Source organism: Sebastes fasciatus, chromosome 8, assembly GCF_043250625.1.
Source record: "Sebastes fasciatus isolate fSebFas1 chromosome 8, fSebFas1.pri, whole genome shotgun sequence".
NCBI classification, from domain to species: Eukaryota; Metazoa; Chordata; class Actinopteri; order Perciformes; family Sebastidae; genus Sebastes; species Sebastes fasciatus.
The window spans coordinates 32,250,847-32,269,012 of record NC_133802.1 but is presented as its reverse complement, the minus strand read 5'-3'; the positions used below and the strand labels follow the sequence as shown (position 1 = coordinate 32,269,012).

Sequence of the window (18,166 nt, the reverse complement as noted above, 5' to 3'; positions counted from 1 at the left end):
TGGCTGAAATGCAAACGAAATGCACTCAGTAAAAAATGTTGTTCAGATGAAATGTGAATCATAGATCACAGGACTCACTCCTATAAAGGTTTCTTCAGCCATATAACCAAATATCAATGTGGTTCTGCACCGCCATCTGCTTCTGACCGATAGTCCTTTTGCCATTGCAAGGCTCATCTTTCAGACTGTGAATATTAGCAGCGCTTTCAAGGATTATCCGTCGTACAGCACAAGGCTGAATGAAATCATCCACTTTTGAGGTTCTTTGTGCTGAGGACCAGCATGTGGGCGCATCGACCTGAAGGCGTCAGGGATCTTTCTCTGCATGCACTCCTTTCAGTACAATTTTCAACATCTGCCTGCCACGCAGAACACAGGTGTTCTTTGCAGCGTCTGATCCGACCAACCTCACCTTTAACTGTCAGATTCATGAGAGAGAGAGAGAGAGAGCGAGAGAGAGAGAGACAGAATGAAGGAAAGGGGTGTGTGGGGAAAGAAAGGAGATGATGCTGTGAGGAGCTCTGAAGAAGAACGCTTCAGAGAATACAGAACATGTGTCTGGTATATTGTACTGCATGCATTTTTTGAATGACTGGTCGTATTGTGAAGACTATACGCAGGGAACATCAAAAGCAAAATTGCAGTTGCGCTGGCAATGTCTTATCTCATATTTGCTGCCCAACAAGATAACAGCATTGCGAAGGGCGTTAAATGGACACGGACTGGGAATAAATGTTGACTGATAAGTGCAATCAAAGCTTTCATTTATTGACTCAAGACCAAGTGTGAGAATAATATCAGTGTTGCAGTGGAATCTGAGCTGTTACATCATCACCACTTAACAGTATTACAGGCAGCTTGCTATAGACTATTGGTGCCCAAGGGGCAAAAAAATGTAATTGAAATGTTAAATGACTTTAATACTTGTGCACATTGGGAATATGTGACTAAGGGTTGCTTTTATGCTTTGTTGTGTTGTTCTGGGCTCTGCTTTGGATATATAGGCTATTTATCTCTCTGTGTGTGTGTGTGTGCATGAGACAGAGGCAGAGAGCAAGCATGTGTACGACGAATGTGTGTTTGCATGTACACTTGCCTCACTTTATATAGTGTAGGAAAAAATGAATATATTCTTAGCTGCCAGTGCTGCAGGAATGAGTCCTAAAACCTGGAGATGAGTTAGCATTTTAGCACTTAATGTTCCCTCATCTGGAAGTCAATGGGTTTTTAGTTAGATGCCTGAAATAAGGTCTGTGGTTAACACACGCTGGAGAGATTTTATGCTTCGATATAAAACACGTTAGTAAATATCCCACTCGTTAATTTTGAAGCTTTTACGTGTCTTAAAAAAGGCGGTTGACACTCGGGTGAAGAGAGGGGCGGAGCTGTCAACTGATCACCATCTGGTGGTGAGTTGGGTCAGAGGGTGGGGGAAGACTCTGGACAGACCTGGTAAGCCCAAACGCGTAGTGAGGGTGAACTGGGAACGTCTGGAGGAGGCCCCTGTCCGAGAGATCTTCAACTCACACCTCCGGCGGAGCTTTTCTGGCATCCCTGTGGAGGTTGGGGGCATTGAACCCGAGTGGACGATGTTCAAAGCTTCCATTGCTGAAGCTGCGGCGGTGAGCTGTGGTTTTAAGGTCTTAGGTGCCTCAAGGGGCGGCAATCCTCGAACACCGTGGTGGACACCGGTGGTCAGGGAAGCCGTCCGACTGAAGAAGGAGGCCTTCCGGGATATGTTATCTCGGAGGTCTCCGGAGGCAGTTGCAGGGTACCGACGGGCCCGAAGAGCAGCAGCCACTGCCGTGACGGAGGCAAAGCAGCGGGTGTGGGAGGAGTTCGGAGCAGCCATGGAGAAGGACTTTCGGTCGGCACCAAAGTGCTTCTGGAAAACCATCCGGCACCTTAGGAGGGGGAAACGGGGAACCATCCAAGCTGTGTACAGTAAGGATGGGACACTGTTGACCTCAACTGAGGAGGTAATCGGGCGGTGGAAGGAGCACTTTGAGGAACTTCTGAATCCGACCAATACGCCCTCTATGGTAGAGGCAGAGCTGGAAGCTGATGGGGGACCATCATCAATTACCCTGGTGGAAGTCACTGAGGTAGTCAAACAACTCCACAGTGGCAAAGCCCCGGGGGTTGATGAGATCCGCCCAGAAATGCTGAAGGCTCTGGGTGGGGAGGGGCTGTCTTGGATGACACGTCTCTTCAACACCGCGTGGAAGTCGGTGACAGTGCCTAAGGAGTGGCAGACCGGGGTGGTGGTTCCCCTTTTCAAAAAGGGGGACCAGAGAGTGTGTGCCAATTACAGGGGTATCACACTGCTCAGCCTCCCTGGTAAAGTCTACTCCAAGGTGCTGGAAAGGAGGGTTCGGCCGATAGTCGAACCTCAGATCGAAGAGGAACAATGCGGATTCCGTCCTGGCCGTGGAACAACGGACCAGCTTTTCACTCTCGCAAGGATCCTGGAGGGGGCCTGGGAGTATGCCCATCCAGTCTACATGTGTTTTGTGGACTTGGAGAAGGCATATGACCGGGTCCCCCGGGAGATACTGTGGGGGGTGCTGCGGGAGTATGGGGTGAGGGGGGCACTTCTCAGGGCCATCCAATCCCTGTACGCCCAAAGCGAGAGCTGTGTTCGGATCCTCGGCAATAAGTCGGACTCGTTTCCGGTGGGGGTTGGCCTCCGCCAGGGCTGCGCTTTGTCACCAATCCTGTTCGTGATATTCATGGACAGGATATCGAGGCGTAGTCGGGTGGAGGAGGGTTTGCAGATCGGTGTGCTGAGGATCTCATCGCTGCTTTTTGCAGATGATGTGGTCCTGTTGGCATCATCGGTCTGCGACCTCCAGCACTCACTGGATCGGTTCGCAGCCGAGTGTGACGCAGTCGGGATGAGAATCAGCACCTCTAAATCTGAGGCCATGGTTCTCAGCAGGAAACCGGTGGTTTGCCTACTCCGGGTAGGGAATGAGTCCTTACCCCAAGTGAAGGAGTTTAAGTATCTCGGGGTCTTGTTCGCGAGTGAGGGGACGATGGAACGTGAGATTGGTCGGAGAATCGGAGCAGCAGGGGCGGTATTGCATTCGCTTTACCGCACCGTTGTGACGAAAAGAGAGCTGAGCCGGAAGGCAAAGCTCTCGATCTACCGTTCAATCTTCGTTCCTACTCTCACCTATGGTCATGAGGGTTGGGTCATGACCGAAAGAACGAGGTCGCGGGTGCAAGCGGCCGAAATGGGTTTCCTCAGGAGGGTGGCTGGCGTCTCCCTTAGAGATAGGGTAAGAAGCTCAGTCATCCGTGAGGGACTCGGAGTAGAGTCCTTGCTCCTTTGCGTCGAAAGGAGCCAGTTGAGCCAGTTGAGGTGGTTCGGGCATCTAGCACGGATGCCTCCTGGGCGCCTCCCTTGGGAGGTGTTCCAGGCACGACCAGCTGGGAGGAGACCACGGGGAAGACCCAGGACTAGATGGAGAGATTATATCTCTACTCTGGCCTGGGAACGCCTCGGGATCCCCCAGTCAGAGCTGGTTAATGTGGCCCGGGAAAGGGAAGTTTGGGGTCCCCTGCTGGAGCTGTTGCCCCCGCGACCCGATCCCGGATAAGCGGTTGAAGATGGATGGATGGAAAGGCGGTTTCTAACGAGTGGTTAAATGAGACTACTAAACGTCATCACACCGACTCGTCGGCCTTTACAGCCTCACGCTCATGTGACCGTGGTGTAGTTCGTTTATAGCTTATATAACGTTAGCTTTTTACTTCTAGTGATTGCATTCACATTATAAAAAAATCATAAAAGTGGTGTTCATTCGTGGAAATTATCTTGTTGAGCAAAAACATGAAAGTATCATAAACGTTTCTTTTGACGTTGCTCTTCACAGTGAAATGATTGAGAGAAGTAAACCCTCTGAAACTTACTAATATTTGCAACTCAAATATGCTATTTACATCCAAGTGCAATAAAGAAAAACCCTTAGTTAGCTGGCTGCAATAATCCAAAAGCCAATGGAAAAATCCCATTGTTTTTTTGTCGTCCCTGCAGCACTCTATAGAAAAAGGTTGATATCCCTTAAAGTGAAGCCAAAACATCTGGATCGCCCCCTGGTGGCTGGCTGCAGTATTCTGTTCTGTCATTTTAGTTAGTTCGTATCATGTTGATGTATGTTCAAGTGTTAATTTTTCTCATAAGTTTGGTTTTAATGAGTTATTTGATGCTGTAAAAAGGGGGCGAGGCGTCATGATTAGCAGCTGCGATTATCTATTCACTAACTGTGATTGGCTCGTGATTGGCTTGGGGGTGTGTGGGCGGGACTTCGATACCGTGGCTCCACCGTCCGATCACTACTGTTCAGACTCTGGCTCCAAATGACGTCAAAATCTCAAGATGTCAGATCCCATAACCAGGATAGTTTGGCTTCACTTTTGTACAGTTTGAGGAAGTGGAGACGCGTCGTCCATCTATATGTAGGCTACAGTCTATGGCGTCAACACTTTAGTTTGTCTAAACCGGTACATGAAGCCCTTTTCTGCTGTTTTAATTTCATAATCACAGTTTTTGAAAAGGTATAGTATGAGTTTATAGGAAGAAAAACTAAATTATTCCAAATAATAGACGCTTTGTCCGGATTGGTGCAAAGTCCAGGCCTAGTGGTGCATTGTTTCTGGCACTTTATTTAGTCCACTGATCAAATCCTTGTCCAATAATAGCCGTGGGGGGATACTGAATGAATTATTTGTTATCTATATAAAAGACATGAGAAAAGATTCACATAGAAGTTGAAATACTAATTAAGAGCACTGGGATTTTTACAGGCACATTCAAAGTAACCATTTGTATATAATGAATCTCAATGAACATTAGGTTAGTTGAGCTTTCTTCAGTGTATATAATATTTGTAATGAACAAAGTGCAGTACCAATAACAAGAAGATATATGATGATAACAAAAAGACACCATTAGTTTCCTCACAGCGCTCCAACAAACTTTTATTTTCATACACTTGTAATATAGATTTTCTCTTTCATGTACACTCATAAGTCAGCATGTTGACCATTAAGGCATCCCTTTATGTTAATTAAGATGCTTGAATAATTCATGTGTTTGACATCCTTAATGCTAAGCTAGGCAAAAGGCATCAGGAGACAGATGTGTTCACCCTTAACCAGCTAATGATCATCCATGAAAATAAGAGCCAAGCAGATCCACCGCTGTTCGTGGTTGGCTGTAATGAGAAAACATCGCAGTTTCACTGCTATTTCTGCATCATTTGTCACCAAAAAATGTGCAAGTTAACACTTGAAAACTGCAGAGTTGTCGCTCGCTAACAGCTGTTTGGGGTTGATTGTGTTTTTGCACTTTAACTGGAGCGTGCTGATGAGACCGTTTTGTGTGCTGCACGATGTGTGTTGGCGTCTAATTGCGACTAAAGCACATCTTTAAAAATCAGCCGTGATCGGTCGATAATTTGTTTTTATACACAAGCTAATATGCTTGTAGCTCTTAATGTATGCTAAGTGCAGAGGATCGTTGTGTCATTGACAAGCGGAGAGTGAAAACATTCATTAGGAAGAGACAGAGGAAATCCATACAGTGGTCTGAACCTTGGACCTATACATATCTAAATCCCAAGCACAGGATAGATCTTTTCATTGAACTCTTGAGAACAATGTGTGGAAACAATGCCAGCAGCAGCAGCAACAGCAGCAGCAGGAGTGGGCTGCACATCCATGATGTGTGTTCATGTGCAGGAGAGTCTCTCTGGAGAAGAGAAGTATAGGAGAGAACCCATTTGGGTGACATCCCCATTGTTTGTTCCATTTTACTGCAGGGTTCACTTCACGTGTAAGCCTCTAGTGCTCTCAAAATGAAAGTAAACACAACTCCCAACTGCCTCCTTTTCTCACGGAGGAGGCAAACATTTCATTTAAAGAGTCACACTGCAGGGCCGCGCGGCACGTGTTGGGTTAAACTGGAGAATTTTCCAGACTCTTATATTCTGCTGATAATGGATTAACACGATAACGCATTAACACAAATTTGCTTTAACACCACTAATTGTTTTTAAATTTCTTTTAACACATTTTGCGATTTTTAGGTTTTCAGTTTTAAAGCTAGAGTAAAGATACTGACATCATTTGAAACTAGAAAACCTAATGAATCCATAGGTACCAATCATGTCATACTAGCTTGTCACGAATGAGGTTAAATAACGTTCCAAACATCAGCTGGGTCTTCGATTCATGGAGGGACCTTTGTTTGGTTTTCGGTCAAAACGGACCCAAGCTGGCAAAATTCCTATTGGACAGGTAAGCTAGCGTTACTGCCAAGCATGTGAAATATATAGTGATATTTTAGCTGCTAATGTTACTAACGTTAATCATATGATGCCTGTCAATAACGTTCAGTCTTGTGTGTTGGCTTGCGTCTACGAAGGGCGAGAACAAGCACGAGCAACAGGACGCTGACTGTTTTCACTTTACGGTCACGGGTGTCACTGTTAACAAGCAATTTCTGATTCTTACATCTAGCCCCTTTAAATATTAAATATGCTCGGTACGTTTCCGTTTTTAAGAGAAATAAATATCAGTAGTTGCATCTTTCTTACCTGCCCATATCTGATCTCCAGAAATATTAAAGAGAAAACAAAATGCGATCTTGCAGCCAACCAAAGACTACTGCGTATGATTGTTTAGATTCATGCAGCTTCATGTAAGAGGAAAAATTGCCAATCTCATGAGAGGTAGTTCTGACCTTGTAGGTTCAATAGCTTTATTGATTGCAGATGTCAGGCAACCTAATATTGGGCAGCAAAATTGAACCCTGCAAACCAGGTACTCACATGCACACACACACACACACACACACACACACACACACACACACGATGAGTCAATGGAAAGCTGGTGGAATGAGAGCTAAAATATTTATAGGTAATGAATATTCAGCTGAGAGTACTCTTGTATCTTCCCCCCTCCCCCTCCCTCCCCCCCCCCCCCCCCTCCCCCCCCACAACAGTTTTACAGTTAAAACATTTATAGCTGCTTAAATAAATGGAGCAGACGCACAAGCTAAACATTGGGGATGTCTTGGTGAGTATAAACACGACGTACATGAGGCTCGTCGGTCTCTGTGGACACAAAGAGTTTCAGTTGCCTAAAAGCGTGATATAAATCTGAACGTCTGCTTCATGCTGTCTAATAAAGTATCCCTGAATATGAGAGCAGGACAGACCTGTTGGAGAATTCATAACACACAAGTTGTTCCATTTAACAATCTCCTCTTCCCACCTTTTAGCACACTTAACACCTCCCCCCCTCCTACCCCACCCCGTCCTGACTGTAACGAAAGCATTAAAGCAATTTTGATTCGGTTATCACTTTATGTGTTGCCATTGGCAGAATTTATAACCAAATGAGCTGCACTGAAAATGTCTGTTGAGTCTGACATGAGGACGTGGGCAGTAATGTCTGCTGCCACCTGCTCCTCTCCCAATGTTTTCTGCTCAGCAGTGCAAGGCCACAGGCGCCGAGTCTAATTCTGTCTGCTCTGTGAGTTCAAGATTTAGGGACCTTTTTACCGGGGACGTGAAGGCATCGGGAGACGATGACGACGTCGGTGCAATTTAATCTGAAAACTTCAAGGTTGGCCCAGAGGTAGAGACTCTGACTACCGACAAACTACTGTAAGGAAACTCTGCTGGGTTGATTCCTGGGCGCTGGGGCGAGGAGTGGAGGCCATTAAATGCTGCACACTATCAACTGCAAGGTGGCTGTTGTTACAGACTACAAACACTGCTTAAGAGCCCTTCAGTAAGACACTAAACCCCAAATTACTGCCAGGTGATGTACTGCTGCTCAGAGTAAGACTAAGAGACTGTTTGGCCTTTTTATGCCTCTTTTAGCTTCCTTATGTTGGCTTAATTGTAACAAGTGTGGTTTTCAGATCTCAGGTACAATTACATAATCTGCACATACTGCTGGTTAGTAACTGAGAAATGAGTCACATGTGTGAAGCTGCCTTTTTTTGTTTTAACAGTTGTCGCTGCGCACGGGCGGTTCAGGAGGGGGGTAATATTAAAGCATCAGAAGGCGAGATTGGAGCAAATATGATTAAAAGAAGTTATTTTTATAAAACAGTCGCTAGATCGTGACAGTAGTGCATGAAACAGGTAAACTGAAAAAAAAATCATGTTCCTCTGTGTCCTCCGGTGCTCCTAACGGCATCTGCAAGATTTCATAGACCGGAGGAAAACAAGCAGTAAGAGCTAATCTGATCTATGAGAGTCGGCTATCAATAACTCGCGAACTCCGACCAAACGGTCAAACTAGGCAGCGCTGATCAAATATGAATCAATATTATGTTACGTTAATGTCTATTTCTCTCCTCAAATGTTCTCAGAATCATCTTGTAGTGTACTGTTTAGATGTAAAATGAGAAAGTTTGTGACGCAGCAGCCACTGTAAAATCTGTTGAAGGAACGCCAAGTTCCGGCGCACAGCCAATAGGAACGCTCTCTCTCTCAAATGATCTGTGATTGGTCAAAGTCTCCCGTCTCTCCTGAAAACAGCCATGATGAGGAGCAGAAGTCTAGTTTTCTCTCAGAACACTTGAATTACAATATGCTGAAAGGTTATTATGGGATTTTTGCCCAATGATGCCAAAAATATTCTCCCTACTGCCACTTTAAGTATGGAAGTTACATGAGAAATAAATCAATGCTGACTTTTAGTTTCCCACAGGGTACGAACACCGGCCTTCCAGGGCGAAAGTTTTGACCCACCCATCCACCCTGAGCTCCTCTCTTTGTGGCGTTTGTCGCTCTTTATACTTCCTTGTTCACCATTACGTGGATTACATTACATACGAATTACAGCGCATTACTATTTGTAGCTATAAATGGTGTATGAGAACCGCCTGCTTGTAGACATCTAGACTGCAGGGGCCGGGGATCGAATTTTTGGTACTCCTAAAATCGCATGTGGCCCAGCCTGGCCGCTCCATTTGATCTACAACTGCCATTGTTGCTGCATCACAAACACTAAAATTATATAATTCAACTTCTCAATAAACATATTCCACATGCAGGAAAACAAAAGATCCAGTGGTGACAAGTAGACCCTCACTAACGCCGACTAAAAAACACTTAAGAGGACATTATTTGCTTAATAACACTACAAACCTCAGCCTCTGAATGACCATCAACACCTCCGACAGCCTCGAGCACAGCTGACCATCACGAGTTTCACCACATTCGTTTGTATTTTGTTATTTTTTCACGCCAATGGATTAATTTAGAGCTGCTGCTGTTACTGCATGTCTGCCATTTCAATCAATTCATCATCGTGTGGCATTTCTTTACTGCCATCAATATACGTCATCGTTGCAGTAAATGACTTGATATCATCAATGAAACTGTGCTAGAGATAATTAGTGGTAAAGCCTCTGTTGCAGCAGCAGAGGTATTGTTAAATGCTGGAAAATTATGATCCAGATTATGACCACATTTCCAATAAACCGTATTGCTTCCTGTTGCGAGGGAGAAGGCTGCTCCCCCAGGCATCACTCTGCATGAGTTTGTTGGAGTGAGATAAGGCTGATAATGGATCGAGTCGGTTTCACTCTCACCACCATCTGTTGTTGGAAGCTCACTTTATGCTGTCTGAATACTGTCTTGTTCATCCGTTGTGCCGTCAAACAACCTCAGACTCACAGTGGAAATCCATTGAAAAGCATGCAGAGGCTTCCAATTTCTTGTTTTTTTTGTGTTCAGGTATTATGTGTAATCAATCTCTTACGTTTTTCTCAGTCGCTTTGGTACATTTCTTTATAGTTTTTCTCACTCGCTTTCTCTTTCCCCCAAAACAATGAGCTCAGATCTCTAAAAAATTAGTTTGTTGTTCACAACAGATTACAATCTCTCATTCATTCAAGTAAATTGCACGTGTTTTGGCACATGAGAGTACAATAACCACTTGCACGTGTCTTGCTGATCAGAAATGACGAGTTGACTCTCAGCGAGATTGTGTGAATACGCGTCACAGCTTCTAAACGTTCCTTCATCGTTTGAGCCGTCACATGCAAAATGATCCATTCAATTATCAACATCTGTCAGACGTACATGTATATCCCATAAATATCTATGACATGGTGTTACGTACTGTGAGGAGGTACAAATAGCTGTCTTTTACTGAACTACCGCAGCTTTTTTCATTGTTGGTTTGTTTGTTTTTTAGCATGGATGTCATTTTGTGGCAAATTTTCTGTTCACTGTACACGCACTGTTTCTACACAAATTAATTTATACATAGAAATATATATATATATTCTTTTTCTGTGTACTACAGCATTGTACAGTATTGATTTTCCCAGTAAACTTTGACCTACTGTTGTAATGGGAATATAAAAAGCTCAGTGTTATACACAACAGCCTTCAGCTGGACAAAACAGACATTCTTGTAGTAAAAAAGCAGAACTAAACAGATTTGTATGTAAGAAACATTTCCAGGGTTGACTGCCTTGCAAGGTGAAAAGCAAACATTTTGACCACTACGGCTAACGCGGTGACAAAACAACTTTTCATTTTGGTGCCGTTGGCCAATTCACTGACACAATAACAAGGTCTTCAAGCATGAATGAAGTGTCTGAACATGTCAGGGCCGTCTTGACAAGTCCTTGTGTCATTGTTTACAAATTAGACAGTCACAATGCTAAGCCATGTTGTGAATATAACAGTGTACTTCTTTGTAAACTGTGGCTAAGGTTTTGATGGAAAATGCACAAGGCTCTGGAACGCTATGCCTCCACATGTCCGGCTGTTCCCCAGACTAACTGTTTTTAAATTAAACCTCAAAACGCACTTTTATTCCCTGTCTTTTGGCTCGGCATGAGAGTTGACTATTTCAATCCTTTTTCCTGGTCTTAACGCTTTTATTATTTTAATGTCCTGCTGGTTTTAAATTGGTCTTAGTGTTTTATTGTGTTGTTTTTATGTTTTTTATACAGCACTTTGGTCAACTTTTGTTGTTTTTAAATGTGCTTTATAAATAAATTTGGACTGGATTGGACGACAGATGGATAACGTGTTAACTGTGTTTAGAGTTTTGAAGATGTGAGTACAGATTGGACAAAAGGATGTTAGCGATTGGAAAAAAACAACAACAAAAACTGTAATATAGGATTTTAAAACAAGATATTATCTGTGATGAGACAGACAGACAGACAGACAGACAGACAGACAGATAGATAGACGATCCATCTCCCTGCTGAAACAGACCTCACAAGCTGGTTTCTAATTGCGGGTCTCTTCCGTAGCCAAGCACATTTTTTTTATTGACCTACAGGAGGATTTATCTCAAAGTGGATCTTTCCTGTCATTAGCCCCTAGCGGAGCCTCCTCTATCAGCAGCAGTAGAGAGAGTAAATTCTTGATCCTCTAAAGTAATGGACCTCCACAGCCATGGAATTGCAGTATGCAATAAAAGGTATGCCGGCCCATTAGTCTACTATGCAACGCTGTAGAAAACCGCCCGGCTAATGAACTATATGGCTACCAGAAACACACGAGGGAAACTTTACTGAGTTAATATGAGACAGAGAAATAGAGAGAGCGTCCTTACGAGATGTTTTTATGTTCAGATGTTTCATAGAATAGAGCAAAAAGTGTGTGAAAAAGAGGAAGAGGATTTATGTTTTTGTGAAAAATGCTTACAACAGAAGTGAGTAAGTTTACATATCTGAAGCAATAGCTGTTAAATTTTTCATGAAATAATAAAGTAGGCTATATAGTGTTTCCTCCAGTCCTGACAAATTGACAAATTGTCAAATTACTTTCCATCTACAAGTGACAAATTGCCTTCCTTTTCTACCTGTATGTGTGTGTGTGTTTTCATATAAGAGCCTCCACTTCCCGTCTTCAAATGCAGTTTCCCCCCACAAAGCCTGAGGAATTTGTCAGGTGTGCAGTCTGGAGTTGAGCAATGCTCTGTGATGAAGAAACATCATAATTAACATCTTAAATCCCATTTGAAGTGTGTGTGTGCATTCGAGATTTCCTCGCGCTACTTGGTGCGAAAATTGCTGTGTTTTCGCCGTCTGCTAACCGACCTGCAGAGTGAGCAAATTAAGCGGTGATGTTTTCCTCTGCAAAAAAAACCAACTGGGTTAAACATGGGGGTCGCTGCATTGTGCGATAAGAGCAGATCTTGCAACCATTCGCACTTTTCTTTGTGCTCTCCCAAAATTAGACAAGCTAGTAATACGGGAGAATTTACATTGAGTCCTCTGAATGGTTGAGAAATAAGACCTAATGACTTTTGCAGCTTAACACACGGGTTTAAGGCACAATGCCGTCATACACACACCCACACACACACACGCACACAATGAAGGAAGTAATACCTTCAGGGGGTTGCTATTAAGATGGTTAATCCGTGGGCCTCGAGAGGAGCAGGATAAAATATTCCTGGAGGAAGCTTTTCACAACAAGCTCCTAGGATCAAGTGCATGAATAAATTACAGGCATAATTAAAGGAAATGTCAAATGGCTGCTGTATGGAGCATTATTAACGATGCCCCGGCCATGTTGGAAGAACCTGGGCCTGACACGAGGATGATCAATGTAGGTTTAATGGGGCTCCTGGTAGACTGAGGGACGACGGGACCTATACGGCAATACAGTTATACACTGTAGGCTTCACCGAGGAGCAGTACGCATGTTGACCTGGTGGTGAAGAACACGAGGAAAACATGACTGTAGTGGTAAAGAAGAGGGGATTGTGACTGAGAGGAGACAGAAAGAGAGAGACGGGAGAGTAATGAAGGACAGTTGAGAGAGGGAGAGAGGGAGGAAGAGCAGTCTTGTCATGGGAAATACATCTTTGCACCATGAACCGAAGCTGTCAGCGGATGCTTATCAAAAACGATGAAACGTCAGCCTTCTGCAACTCAGCAGCAACCCAATTTCTTTCAGTCGGCGAATGCAGTTTTGATCAAGTCCAGTTCCAGATCGAGTAAATAGTGTTACAGCCCGGTCTTGAGTCTAAGTTATGTTTTACTTGTTTCCACTTTTCAGGTGTCATTTTCTGTTTTGTTTTGGTATACTCACCTTTGTCTAAGATAAGATTTATCCTCCCAAGGGAAGATTTGTTTTCCTCGGACAATAGGCCTTTTTTCAGAAGACATTTTGACATGTCTCAGTAGGAAAAGCACAGGGGTAAATGTAGTGGATGTATTTTTACCATAAACTTTGTAGTTTTAAGGTGGACAACACTTTTATGAAAAATTTGTATTCTTGTTTTATTGAGTCTGTCTTGACCTTCTCTTTTATCAGCTGGTATGGGTTGCTCACCCTCAAAAACAGAAACAGGTTGCAGGGCATAGTCAAAGTGTGCAGCAAAATTGCAAGCACCGCCCTTAATGACTTGACTCCCTTGTTCCAAAGTAGCCTTGAAGAAGGCTCGGTCGGTCCCAGCTGCTCCTAGCCATCCCCTGTCCAGTGAGTTCAGGTTGCTCCCGTCAGGCCGCAGATACAGTCTGCCTACATGTAGGACCAATAGGCGCAGAAATTCCTTTGTTCCAACTGCCATTGGTTTCCTAAACAATGCCCTGTAATGTTGTATGTTGTAAGCCTTTTTGTATTCATTGCCTTTTTTATAGGCTATTTATTGTGTTTATTGTTTTTGTTTGATGGCTGTGTGGTACTGCTGACTCTACAACAAATTGCCCCTAGGGAATAATAAAGCTTTCCTTGACCTTGACCTTAAATAGTGAAATGAATGATGACTGATTTCCATTTATCTGTTTTGAGTTCAGGTTGTTGTGCATGCTGGCTCACCGTCACTCTCACTGGGACACTTGAATAGAACAGAGCCATCGTTAGTGTTATTAGTTACACCTGTAAATGCAATCAGTTTAAAACAACACATAGCCAACAAGACTACAGCACGCATAGACACCGTAGAAAAACACGTCCAATATTGCACATTCCTTGAGAAAAATATATATTTAATACATAAGAGAACAAGAGAGAATCCATCCAATAAAAGCCATCTCTAGTTTCAAATGATTCCTTCAAATGAGGCCGTATTCACGAGATGAGTCCATATGAACGCCCCCCACTTGTGGTATTCACGACATCGTAAGTGGAACGTTTCTGAAAGCTCCGAGTTCACGAGTTGTGACGTGTTTGTTGACAGGATTACAGCAGCTACAGATGATGGCTCTTCTCCGGTCCTTTTTCAGAGCTCATCAGTAATGGATCGCTGTCGGGGTGTAAAGACCATTTCAACCGATAGAACAGATAGTGTAGACTGGAGAACATCGGCAACCCTGCCATTAATATATCGTAATTTTAGTCGTATATTGTTTTTCTTCGTAATTTTCTAATATGTCTGAGGAAAATGTTGATATTCCCAACGGCCTCATCTTTTTCCTCCGTCATGCATTTCCTGTATTATGTTATGTTGCTAGCTTGCTAAACTGTTAACGCCGACAGTAACGTTAATATTGCCGTTGCTAAGCAGCGGTGTTCTCACGACTTAACCACTTGAACGCCAAGCGTATCGTGTACACGACTTCCCACGTTGTAAACACGAGCTCACGAGTTTCATTTGAAGGCACCAGTATATACTTCACTTCCTGCCCTTGTGTGTGATTACCTGCCCCGCCCTGATGAGTCTCACCTGTCCCTATAATCACCCTCCCTCCCTTGTGTAAGTAGTCTGTGTGCGCCCCTTTGTCTGTGCCAGTACGTCTTTACTGTTTTAGTGAGCATTCCAGCGACTATCTTCCCATAATCTCTTGCTTGCAGATTTTTTTGCTAAGTCTCTGCATAGTGTTCCCGTCTTTCCTGGACAGTTACCTGTGTTCTACTGTTTTTGCTCAGTAAAGATTGCTGCTTGCACTTTTGGGTCCATTTCCTGCTGGTTGCCAGTTTAACCCTGATAAATACAGCCCCAAAATCACAAATTTGTCTCTGTACATTCAGATAAGAGGGGAAAAAAACTTAAATAAGGAGGGAAAAAAGAGAAACCTCTGAAAGAGCAACGGAGGAAGAATCCTTCTTCCAAGGATAGATAAACATGCAATAGCTGAAGTGTATACAGAGTAGACAGAAATATCAGTCTTTTAGAATTACAATACAAAGAAAAAGATTAACAATTTTTGGTAAATAATGTAAAAATATTAACTGTAAGAGTTTCAGGCAGAATGTAAAAGTGTTTGGAATACTTTGGATCAATTTGCACCATTGCATAATCTCAGGTGAAACATCACACTCCTGTTACGAAATAGGTCCTTTTCACAGCAGCCGTAGAGTGCTGCAGGAAATGAGTTACTGTAGCATTTTAGCACTTCTTGTTCCCTCGCCTGGAAGTCAATGTTTTTTTTTATTTAGATGCTTGAAATAAGGTCTGTGGTTAACACAAGCTTAAGAGATTTTAATGTTTTTCTCTACAACATAAAATGCACCAATAAATACCCCACTCATGAATTTTGAAGCCTTTATGTGTCTTAAAAAAGGCAGTTTCTAACAAGTGGCTAAATGAGACTACTAAACGTCATCACGCCGACTCGTCCGCCTTTACAGCCTCGTCATATACTCACGCTCATGCGACCGTGATGTAGTTCGTTTATAGCCTATAACGTTAGCTTTTTACTTTTAGCGACTGCATTTACACCTCAAAAATCATAAAAGAGGTGTTCATTTGTTACGATTATTTAGGTTTAGGCTCCATTTAGGCCCTGGTATTGTGCATGCTGGCTCACTGGAATGTGCTGTGACACTAAATAGAACGGGACTATAAATCATTTTATCAATTACACCTGTGTTTACCCTGCGATGACATGTCAAAACGGCTGCTGTGAAAAGGGCCCACGGTCAGGTATAGTGGCATAAACAGGCCTTTTTTTCACAGCAGACGTCAAAACGAAAAGCACAGGTGTTACTAATAAAAAAAAATTGTGAAAATGGCCAATTAGAAAGGGAGAAATGTCGCCAATATTAATATCATGAGTTTGTATTTGTGTGTTTTAACCGCAGGTACCTGCTCCATCACATCTCCATAACAACCAGGTCCTTTTTTTGTTGTGCGGTGAGTGGCACGGCGGAAAACAGGTTCAGTTGTACTCACAACACTTCAGTCTCCTCCAATCACAAAACTAGTTTGAGTGATGTCACTCAGCCCACGCGCATGCCCCGCTTGCACACAAAGAAGAAGCCACACTCACACATTTTTTTGAGTAATTTCGGCACCCCGCTCTGCAGCTCTGTGTTTTTCAGCCACTTGCAGATCATTATATTGGTTGCCTGGTACATGTAGGCTTCAGTCCCAATGGCTCTCACTGACCCCACATATTGTAACTGGCAGCCACTCCTAACTCATAAGCTCACACAGGCTGATTCCATGCTGCCTGTCTAGTACGCAGCAACAACTCGCTGAAGTAAACAAGTGGCTGGTGAAGAAAGTGACACGGGAGTTCGTTTTTACTCAGGAGTTAATTTTCTTAGGAGTTAGTTTTCTCAGGAGTTAGTTACGGAGACTCTATGTCCCCTGGTGGTCAAAATGATCTTAATGCAGCTTTAATACTGTCAAGAAAAGCCAAGCCATAAGTATCAATGCTTTTACGCTGCTAATGAATACTGTACAGTAAAACGTGAACCTCATCATTTTCACCAAAATAAAATTATTATTTATTTTGTTAGCATTCAAAGATGTGTCCTATTGGTGCCTGTGTATAAACATAAATAAATAGATAAATAAATAAATAAGACTTGATAAATACATAAATATTCCATTAAATGTACCAAAAATAATATAAAAAATATATGAAGTCATTAATTCAATGATAAAATGTGACATAAAATTATAATTCTGTTTTAAATTGCTTCTTTTTTATTTACCTTTGTATTAATTTCCCTATCTGTCTACTATTCTATTCAATTTTCCCATTTATCTATTTATTTATTTATTTATCTATTTATTTATTTATTTATTTATCTATTTATTCATTTATTTTGGCAGGTTCTGTCCTCCATAATCCTGACCCACATGCAGCCTATAAAGGGAACAAAGAGAAGGTGCACAGCCTGCACTGTATGTAATAGCCAACAGAACTGTATTTTAATTTTAGTCCAGCTCATGAAGTGTAACTTAAAACATGAACTAACATGAACTTTTAAATGTAGCTATATATTTTTGCATTTATTCTTATTTATTTCAAATTCATTTTAGATCTTGTTATTCATATTAAAGGGAATGTTTGAAACTTTTTAGACATATAAATCTACCAGGTCGGTTTCCCATGCACGCCCGCATATGCGCGCTCGCGTGTGGCTATGCTGTTCAGACTCAGACTCCAACACAAACTACACGGAAGCACCAAAACCGCAAAGTTCTATCCAGTGAAGCCCGTCTGTTAAACAGTGTTGGCCGTGGTCGGAGGACGTGGGGGAGACCGTAGCTTTGGTCTCCAGGGCCGGAGTCTCTGCTGTACTCTGCTACTCTGCCTGCCTGCTTGCCTTCACTCACACACCGCGCTCTTCCTCACTCCACCTCACGTGCATGCGCGCACTTTACACACTGCGGAAGAGTTAGTTTAGCTCTGAGAATATCTAGTAAAAAGTGGACGTTTGTGCAGAAATAACTGCTGCAGCTCCTCCAGACCAACAGAGGTTTCCCGTGTCTTGTGAAGTGACGGGGCTCTGCAGAGAGAAACGTTATCGTCTCCGACCAAATCTCCGGTGTCTCCCCTGTTCCCTCCGGCCGCGGTCGGGAGGCTGAGGCAGGAAAAGCCAACACTAGGATCAGCGTTGATTCATGGAGAGACCTTCATCTGGTCAGCTAACATTACTGCCAAGCAGCTGAAATAAAGAGTGATATTGTGCTTTTAGCTGACGTGTGTCGCCTCACTGTGTTGAGTGATGCTCGTTCATGTCTATGTAGAGCGAGCAAGTGCGAGCCCGACGCTGACTTTCGTTGACTTAACGGCCACAGGTGTCGCTGTTAACAAGCAATTTCTGATTCTTACAAACAGTCCCTTTACATTTTAGTTATTTATTTATATATGTATTAATTTATGCATTATTTTCCCTTTGCATTGTCCCCCTTATTTATTTCCCCAATCTTATATATTTCAGAATTCTTTTCTTTATACATTTCTTTAAGCATG

The 18,166-nt window shown here is 43.0% G+C and overlaps 1 protein-coding gene across 2 annotated transcripts in view; it reads right to left on the bottom strand.

The window, feature by feature from the left end:
- cntn3a.1 (contactin 3a, tandem duplicate 1) overlaps positions 1 to 18,166 on the bottom strand; it is a 356,340-nt gene that overhangs the window by 267,188 nt on the left and 70,986 nt on the right. The window lies entirely within an intron of this gene.